Source organism: Nomascus leucogenys, chromosome 3 (assembly GCF_006542625.1).
Source record: "Nomascus leucogenys isolate Asia chromosome 3, Asia_NLE_v1, whole genome shotgun sequence".
NCBI classification, from domain to species: Eukaryota; Metazoa; Chordata; class Mammalia; order Primates; family Hylobatidae; genus Nomascus; species Nomascus leucogenys.
In genome coordinates, this window is record NC_044383.1 from 144,185,377 (window position 1) to 144,194,641 (window position 9,265).

At 42.9% G+C, this 9,265-nt stretch overlaps 1 protein-coding gene across 2 annotated transcripts in view; it reads right to left on the reverse strand.

Moving 5' to 3' along the window:
- Window positions 1-9,240, reverse strand: part of SERAC1 (serine active site containing 1) — a 58,559-nt gene extending 49,319 nt beyond the window's left edge. The window contains exon 1 of one of the 2 annotated variants that reach the window (XM_003271745.4): window positions 9,107-9,240. The gene's annotated coding sequence lies outside the window, so the exon portion shown is untranslated. The remainder of the gene's footprint in view (window positions 1-9,106) is intronic. The other variant, XM_030809901.1, reaches the window with a different exon arrangement.
- Between the last annotated feature and the right edge of the window lie 25 nt (window positions 9,241-9,265).

The window sequence follows — 9,265 nt, forward strand, 5'->3', positions numbered from 1 at the left end:
TTTTTTTTTTTTTTTTTTTGAAACAGGGTCTGGCTCTATCACCCAGGCTGGAGTGCAATGGTGCAATCAGCACCCACTGCAACCTCTGCCTCCCAGGCTCAAGCAATCCTCCCATCTCAGCCTACTGAGCAGCTGGGACTACAGGTGCCCACCACCACACCCAACTAATTTTTTGTATTTTTTGTAGAGACAGGGTTTCACCATATTGCCCAGGCGGGTCTTGAACTCCTGACCTCAAGTGATCCACCCGCCTCGGCCTCCCAAAGTGCTGGGATTACAGGCAAAGATTATCTTATTGTGCTATGTGACACAGATTCTTTAAAATTGTGAAGACTTCCTTTGTTACCTGGTTCCAGTCAATATTTATAAATATATCATATAAGCTTATTCTTTGTTGCGAACAGAATATATCCATTATACTAGGCTTGTTATTTTGTTGTTTCTATAGTCTTGCTAATTTTTTTTCACAGCTCCAAACGGCCATTGAATAGCCTTGCTAATTTTGCCTGCATGATCTACCAGTATGAGAGGGGTTTTTTAAAAGTTTCATACTGATTTGTGCACTTGTTGATTTACCCCTTTTGTTGTCCTTTTTTTTTTTATTCATTAAGCAAATACTTATCTGAGTCCCTAGGAATGAAGAACTGTTCTAGATGCTAGCAATTTAACAATGAAAAAGAAAAATTTGCCCTTGCTTTCATGGTCTGACTCTCTAGTGCAGAACACCCCAATCAGTGTGGCAAACAAATACTACCCTTTTGGGGGGGTCATAATGTGAAAAGATATGCCATTAGGTGCACACAAATGCATGATTATTAGAAACTTAGTACTTTGTTCCTTTTGTCATCACATACTACCTTCCTTTATCCCCATTAACATTTATTGCTTTAAGTTCCTTGCCAGTTTTCTAAGTATTTAACTATCTTACCTTTTCCCATCATGGTTATAATCTTTTGGTATCATTTACAATTTCAAAACCTCTCTTTGAATAGATGAATGTAACCCACTTACGTTTATCGCATGTTGGATACATGAGGATTTTTTTATTACTCTTTAATTGGCTTAAAGTTATACAATTTATTTCTATTCCTTTAGCAAATAGCTATATTTTAAATGTGTTATATACAGTATGAATTTAAACAATATAATTATCCTCCCAAATGAGAATATTAAAATGCTTTAAATCCGATCCTCTATCTTGGGTATTTTTGTCTAATATTTTAATTCCATCTTATTTTTAAACATCCCAAAGGAAGCCATTTTTAAAAGCGGTCAACCTAAATATTTACAAACATTTTGTCAGTTTCCTTCCTTACTTTTGTTTCTTGCATCCACAACTCCCTTCTAGGTTCAAATCATTCTTGATGAAGGTATATCCTTTGATAGTTCCTTCATGAAGGCATATATGTAGTTAGCACTCTCACTCTCAGCATATCTAAAAATGCTCTATTTTAGATATACTAAAAAATAGTTGTGTTTGGGCCAGGCGTGGTGACTCATGCCTGCAATCCCAGCACTTGGAGGCCAAGGTGGGCAGATTGCTTGAGCCCAGGAGCTCTAGGCCAGCCCAGGGGTTCAAGACCAGTGAGACTTCATCTCTCCAAAAAAATTTTAAAAATTTGCTGGGCCTGTTGGTATGTGCCTATATTCCCAGCTACTCGGGAGGCTGAGGCAGAGGAATTGCTTGAGCCTGGGAGACAGAGGTTTCAGTGAGCCATGATCACACACTACACTCTAGCCTGAGAGACAGAGTAAGACTCTGTCTCAGAAAAAAAAAAAAATAATAGCTGGGTTTGGAATTCTGGGTTTAGAATTTAGAATAACAGTAGGTTTCCTTTGGTACATTAATGATATTTTCACTGATATTTCTTGTTGCTCAGGAGAAATCTAAGTCTAATTGTTGTTTCTTTGTAGGCAAAATAATAGCAAAGAAGTTTAAGAATGTGCTCTGTAGGACCACACTGCCTGGTTTCAAATCCAATTCCACAAACAACTTGTGTTAGTAATTTTTTTTTTTTTTAAGAACGCTTTGACATCTTAGGACCTTAAGGACCCAGGGAGTGACTGCCCCTCTCTGGGATAGTTAACTGCTAGAGGTAGCAAACAACTTGCCTGTGAGCACGCCTCTCATATGCAAACCAACCAATCCCAGGTGCATACCCCCAACCACCACACACAGCCAATGCTTCCCTTACTCTAAATCTCCTCAGAGCCAGGTACTAGGCAACTAGAGACCACCTCTCTGGTCTGCCAAAATTATTCGAACTATCCAATCCTAAATTTCTTCAGCTCATCTACCCTGACTCGCTCATTCCTTCCCACAAAAAAACACAATAAAAGAAAGCTCTGGCCCATGCTCTCACATTGCTCCTTATGCCTCCTGAATGACCCTGGTACTTCCCCATGTGGCCTTGCATGGTGTGGTATGCCCACTCTTCCTTGGGAACTGTATGTAATAAACTCTTCTTTCAAGGCAGTTGTCTCTGTGTCTGTCTTCTTACCATACCTGATTAAAACAAAATCCAGGTACATTTGAAAACACTGGACATATGACAATGGGCTATTTAACCTCTCTGTGTCTCACTTTCCTCACCTATAAAATGATGATAATAAGGGAACTACTGTAAAGGGTTGTTACAAATATCACACGAGTTAATACATGTAAAACACATGGAATACTGCCTATTCCAAATTAAGTGTTCAATAAATGCTACTTATCATTACTATCAATATTATATTCCACCTGGCAGTTTTAAGATCTTTGCTTTTGATGTTCTTACAATTCTCTACTTTATGTCTGGGTATGGGTTTGTTTTTATATACCCCACTCAAGATTTGGTATGCCCCTTCCATCTTAGAACTCACATTTTTCTTCAATGCTGCAATATTCTTAACAATTACCACTTTGACCCCCATTCAACTTTTACCTTCTGGTACTCCTATTAGATGTATGCTAGATTTTTAAAGTCTAACCTTCAAATCTCAACTTCTTCCATTTTTTTCTATCTCTCTGACATGCACTATGGATTATTTCCCCAAATCTATCCTCCAATTCATCATCTTCTATTTAGTTGTATTTAGACTATCATTCGCTCCATCCACTGAGTATTTCAAAAACTTTTATTTCTAAAACTTCCAGTTGGCTCACTTTCATATTTGCCTGCTTTTTTTACATATAGTTATTGTCTTAAATGCAGATTTTTTTTTAATGGCCACAAATTATTCCTTTTCCTATAACCATGATCTTTGGTAGTTCTCTCCCATGGTGACTTTAGATTGACCTTACGAGTAACTTTGGCCATAGGACAATAGAAGCATGATGCAAGCTGAGACTTGGGAAGTACGTGCACATCAAGGCTTCTGTTTTGTTGCTCTTGAGAACCCTGTGACCAGCACCATGTAAAGATGCCTAGGTTAGTCTGCTGGATCACAGGAGAAATGTCCAATATCCCCATTAATGAAGCCAACAAGTACCAAATGACAGCCAGCAGCAGCCGCCAGGCATGTGAAGCCACATCAAACTAGCCGGCCCCTAGCTGACCCTACAAATCCATATTCAGCCCTTAGCCTGCCAGCAATAATAAATGTTTGTTTTAGCCCGTAGCCTTTGGGATGGTTTATAATGCCTCAAAAAGCTGACATGTAACTTCTAAACTTTCCTTTACACGAGATATATGAGGTTGCTGCCAGCATAACTTGGTATACTGTTTTACAGTAAATTTCATTTTTTTATAAGTAGAGGGAATAGAGGAATACACTATAACATAACAATAAAAAGTATACCATAGGGCCAAGTGTGGTGGCTCATGCCTATAATCCCAGTGATTTGGGAGGCCAAGGTGGGATGATTGCTTGAGACCACAAATCAACTAACTATATCTGTGGCACATGCCTGTAATCCCAGCCACTCAGAAGCCTGAAACATGAGGACTGCTTGAGCTCAGGAGCCCAACACCAGCCTAGGCAACATAGTGAGACCCACATCTCAAAGAAAACAACAACAAAAAAAAACCCTAATGGAATACATATGTATGGACCTATTCCACTCCATCGATCTATTTACCTATCCTTATATAAACACTGCACTGTTTAGATTATGTAGGTTTTTTGTTGTTGTTTTGTTTTGTTTTGTTTTTGACAGAGTCTCACTCTGTCGCCCCGGCAGGATGGAGTGCAGTGGCCTGATCTCGGCTCACTGCAACCTCCGCCTCCCAGGTTCAAGCAATTCTCCTGCTTCAGTCTCCCAAATAGCTGGGATTACAGGTGCCCACCACCACACCCGGCTAATTTTTGTATTTTGGGTACAGACAGGGTTTCACCATGTTGGCCAGGCTGGTCTTGAACTCCTGACCTCGTGATCCACCCGCCTCAGCTTCCCAAAGTGCTGAGATTACAGGTGTGAGCTACCACGCCAGGCAGATTACTGTAGTTTTTTTTGGTTTTTTCCCCGAGACAGAGTCTCGCTCTGTCACCCAGGCTGGAGTGCAGTGACGCCATCTCGGCTCACTGCAACCCCCGCCTACCGGGTTCACGCCATTCTCCTGCCTCAGCCTCCCGAGTAGCTGGGACTATAGGCGCCTGCCACCACGCCTGGCTACTTTTTTGCATTTTTAGTAGAGACGGGGTTTCACCGTGTTAGCCAGGATGGTCTCGATCGCCTGACCTTGTGATCCACCCATCTTGGCCTCCCAAAGTGCTGGGATTACAGGCGTGAGCCACCACGCCTGGCCAGATTACTGTAGTTTTTAAAGTAAGTCTTGAAGCTAGTAGTATAAATTTTCCAGCTGTGTCCTTCCTTTTCAAGATGGACTATTCTAGGTCCTTGGTACTTCCACATAATTTTAGAGTCTGCTTGTCAATTTCTATTTAAAAGCACCTTTAAGATTATGGGGCCAGGCACAGTGGCTCACACCTGCAATCCCAGCACTTTGGGAGGCCGAGGCGGGCAGATCACAAGGTCAGGAGATCAAGACCATCCTGGCTAACCCGGTGAAACCCTGTCTCTACTAAAAATACAAAAAAATTAGCTGGGTGTGGTGGCGGGCGCCTGTAGTCCCAGCAACTTGGGAGGCTGAGGCAGGAGAATGGCATGAAACCAGGTGCAGCTTGCAGTGAGCGAAGATTGCGCCACGGCGCTCCAGTCTGGGCGACAGAGCGAGACTCCATCTCAAAAAAAAAAAAAAAAGATTATGACAGTGATTACACAAAATCTGAAACACTGATTTTCAGTAGAGAACAGGGAAAAATTTTGAGACTAAAAAAGACACAGAAAGTAAAAGGGAAGAGATTATAATTTTAAAATAAAACAAATATTTGAAAATTCCATTAAGTTTAACAATATGGAGGTCACTGGGATCTTCATATCAGTAGCTTCATTGCCCTGGTGGAGGAAGCCAGAGTGAAACATCATTTCATGCTTTCATTTTGATTAATAAAACCTGAGTTGTAGCTGGGTACACAGACAACAAAAAAGACTACATCACCTTTCTTTCTAGTTAACTATGGGCACTTACTAAGAATTGGCTAATGAAATATGAGTGGATGTGTCATGTGCAATTTCTGAAAAGTGTCCTTAAAAAGAAGGGTATGTGCCTTTCTTCCTCCTTCCCTCCTCCCTCTTGCTAGAATGAGCAACTGACAGTTTGAATTAAAGCAGTCATCTTACCATGAAGCATCTTATTAAGGACGGTAGAGCAGCCAGATAGAAGAATCCGAGTCCCTGATGATTACAGAGCTGCTGCCATAAAAGCATGGCTGCCTGCCTATGCAATTACATACATATTTAAGCCAGTTTTATCTTGTTTTCTGTGTAATACAGCTGATTCCAACACACCACAGTTTTTTTTTTGTCTTTTTTTCTGAGACGGAGTCTCGCTCTGTCGCCCAGGCTGGAGTGCAGTGGCACGATCTCGGCTCACTGCAAACTCCATCTCCCAGGTTCACGCCATTCTCCTGCCTCAGCCTCCCGAGTAGCTGCCACCACACCCGGCTATTTTTTTGTATTTTTAGTACAGACGGGGTTTCACCGTGTTATCCAGGATGGTCTCAATCTCCTGACCTCGTGATCCGCCCGCCTTGGCCTCCCAAAGTGCTGGGATTACAGGCGTGAGCCACTGTGCTGGGCCGTTCTTAGTATCTATATGCCAGTGATCTCAGAGTACGTCTAGCTACGATCTTTCCTGACCTATCTGTCCAACAGCTATTGGAACATTTCCACTTGGATGTCCAACAGGCCTTTCATACTTAACTGTCCAAAATGGAATTCTTTACTTTTTCTCCCCAAACTCTTCCTCCACAAATCTTCTCCATCACCATCCACCAAATGGTCAATGCTTTTTGATTGTAAATGGTAAATGATCTACCTCTTAACTCAAGCAAAAAAACAGATGTTGCCCTTGATTCCTTGTTTTCCCCTTACTCTACATCCAAACCATGCATAGTTGCTCTTCTCTACCATCAAAACATACCCCAAAATCCATCCATTTTTCTCTGTATTCACTGCTACACTCTTGTCTAGTTCAAGCCAACATCATCTCTCATTTGGAGTAATAAAATGACACCTCAAAGGTGCTTTTTGTAACTTAAGAAATCCTCCGAGAGATTTAAAAAAAAAGTTCTGGAGATAGATAGTAGTGCTGGTTGCACAATGTGAATGTCACTGAACTCAACAACTCAACATGGTTAACATGATAAATCTTAAGTGTAACAAGATTTAACAAAGCAAACAAAAAAGAAATCGTTCCTAGAGACAATGGTCTCATATTCCTTTCCAAATACCTTGCAGCTGTGCCATTCACATTTAGGTCTTTATCTGGAAACTGTTGTAAATAGTTTGAAAGTAAGAATCTAATCCTGTCTGTATTCCATAACAATGCCAGATATCTCACCAACCACGTATTTCATCATCGTTTATTGAATAGTCTATGCTTCCCCCCTGCTTTGCAATACCACTTAGTGGTATACTAAACTCCCATATGTAAATAGGTATGTTTCTAGTGTCTCTATTCTGTTCCATGAATCTACTTCTCTATCCCTGAATCAATATCATACCATCTTAATAATTACAACTTTATATTAAGCTTTGGTATCTGATAGGGAGAGACCTTATTTTTCTTCTTCTTCAAAATTGACTTCACTGGCCCGGCGCGGTGGCTCAAGCCTGTAATCCCAGCACTTTGGGAGGCCGAGGCGGGCGGATCACGAGGTCAGGAGATCGAGACTATCCTGGCTAACACGGTGAAACTCCGTCTCTACTAAAAATACAAAAAATTAGCCGGGCGTGTTGGCGGGAGCCTGTAGTCCCAGCTACTCGAGAGGCTGAGGCAGGAGAATGGCGTGAACCCAGGAGGTGGAGGTTGCCGTGAGCCGAGATCGCGCCACTGCACTCCAGCCTGGGGGACAGAGAAAGAGTCCGTCTCAAAAAAAAAAAAAAAAAAAAAAAATTTACTTCACTATTCTTGGTCCTTTGCCTTTCCATATAAATTTTAAGTTCAGCATGTCAAGTTCCATAAAACAATATGGTGATTCTAAATGGCATTACACTGAATTCGTAGAACTGAGGAAAACTGACATCTTTTTGTTGAGTCTTTCCATCTATTAATACGGTATATCTACCATTTACTTGGGTCATCTTTTGTGTTCCAACAGAGCCTTACAATTTCCTGTCTAAAGGACTACACAACTTTAGGTTCATCTATTTCTAGGTACCTTTAGTTTTGAATGCCATTATGAATAGTGTCTTTTTATTATTAAAACTCCTAGTTAATTGTTACTGGTATACAGAAGTTTTTAAATGCAGAAATTAAGACCATTTCTGACATCCCCCTGGCCAAAATAACCCCTCTAGTCACTCTTTATCACTTCACCAAATGGTACTTATTCCTTAACTGATTTCAGAGTCTCTCTGCTCCCACCAAAATTAGTTACCTGTTCACCATTGTATCCCAAGCGTCTAGAATAATAGCTGACACACATCAAGTGCACAAAAATGGAACTGATGAGATCAAGGAAGAGAATGTATGCAAGATGAAAAAAAAGCAAATAAAAGATACTTGGGAAGAAGACTTGGAGGCAATTTTTTTATTTTAAAGAGAGGGCAACAATATGGAAATCACAAGTTGGAAAAGATTTGAGGGATAGAAAGAGGGAACTAAATGGAAGAGCTGGGTTCCTTAGCGATCACATGAACACACATGATGTTAAAAAAAAAAAAAAAGGCAGCATGAGGTTGGGCGCGGTGGCTCATACCTGTAATCCCAGCACTCTGGGAGGCCGAGGTGGGGGATCACCTGATGTCAGGAATTCCAGACCAGCCTGGCCAAAACGGACAAACCCCGTCTCTACTAAAAATACGAAAATCAGCCGGGCGTGGTAGCGCACGCCTGTAATCCCAGTTACTAGGGAGAATGAGGCAGGATAATTGCTTGAACCCAGGGGACGGAGGTTGCAGTAAGCCCAGATCGCGCCACTGCACTCCAGCCTGGCAGACAGACCGAGACTCCATCTCAAAAAAAAAAAAAAAAAAAAAAGGCAGCATGAGCTTAATTCGGGAAGTACAATTTAACCTAAGGAACAGAAAATAAGAATCTCATATCTCAACTGGTAAAAATAATGAGAGTGTTCCTTTAGACTACAGAACAGATTTGGGGAAAGGGAGTAACTTTAGAACCTTCTAGGGTCTTTCACTTTAAAATGACCGTTCCGAGTTTAGAGCTCTCAGCATTCAATCTATTGCATCTCTGGGGTTAGAGAGGGAGCAAGAAGCAGTGGTCTGGAAGGCTCAGAAGTGACCAGTGAGGCCCTTTCCTCCTCCTCCTCATCTCTCCGTGACTACCGAGCCCGGGAAGACGGACCGGTAGGTGCACTCCCCCAGGCCTCGACAGCAGCCAGAGAAAGGCAGCGACCGGGAAAGACGAGTCAGGCTCGCGACCACCAGAGAGAGGCCCTCACGCCCAGCCGAGCGTCAGCTGGTCGGTCCGGTCCGCGCGCCTTACGGCGGTGCTCGGCCGTGCCCGGCCACTGCCCTCCCCACTCTCCGCTCCCCACCGCGCCCAGCTGCGCCGACGCCCCCGTCCGCCCCCACACCAGCCCGGCCTTCACGTCCTACCTGCCGGCAGGCGGACTCAGCCCGTGCCCAACTGCTCGCCGTACCCCGTTGTCGGGGGAGCCCTCCTCTTTCCGCGGCTCCCGGCCGGGGCCCTCCACCCGGCGGGGGGCGGCTCGTGACCCCGCCCCCTCGGCCCGCTCCAGGCCCGCCTCCCGCCGG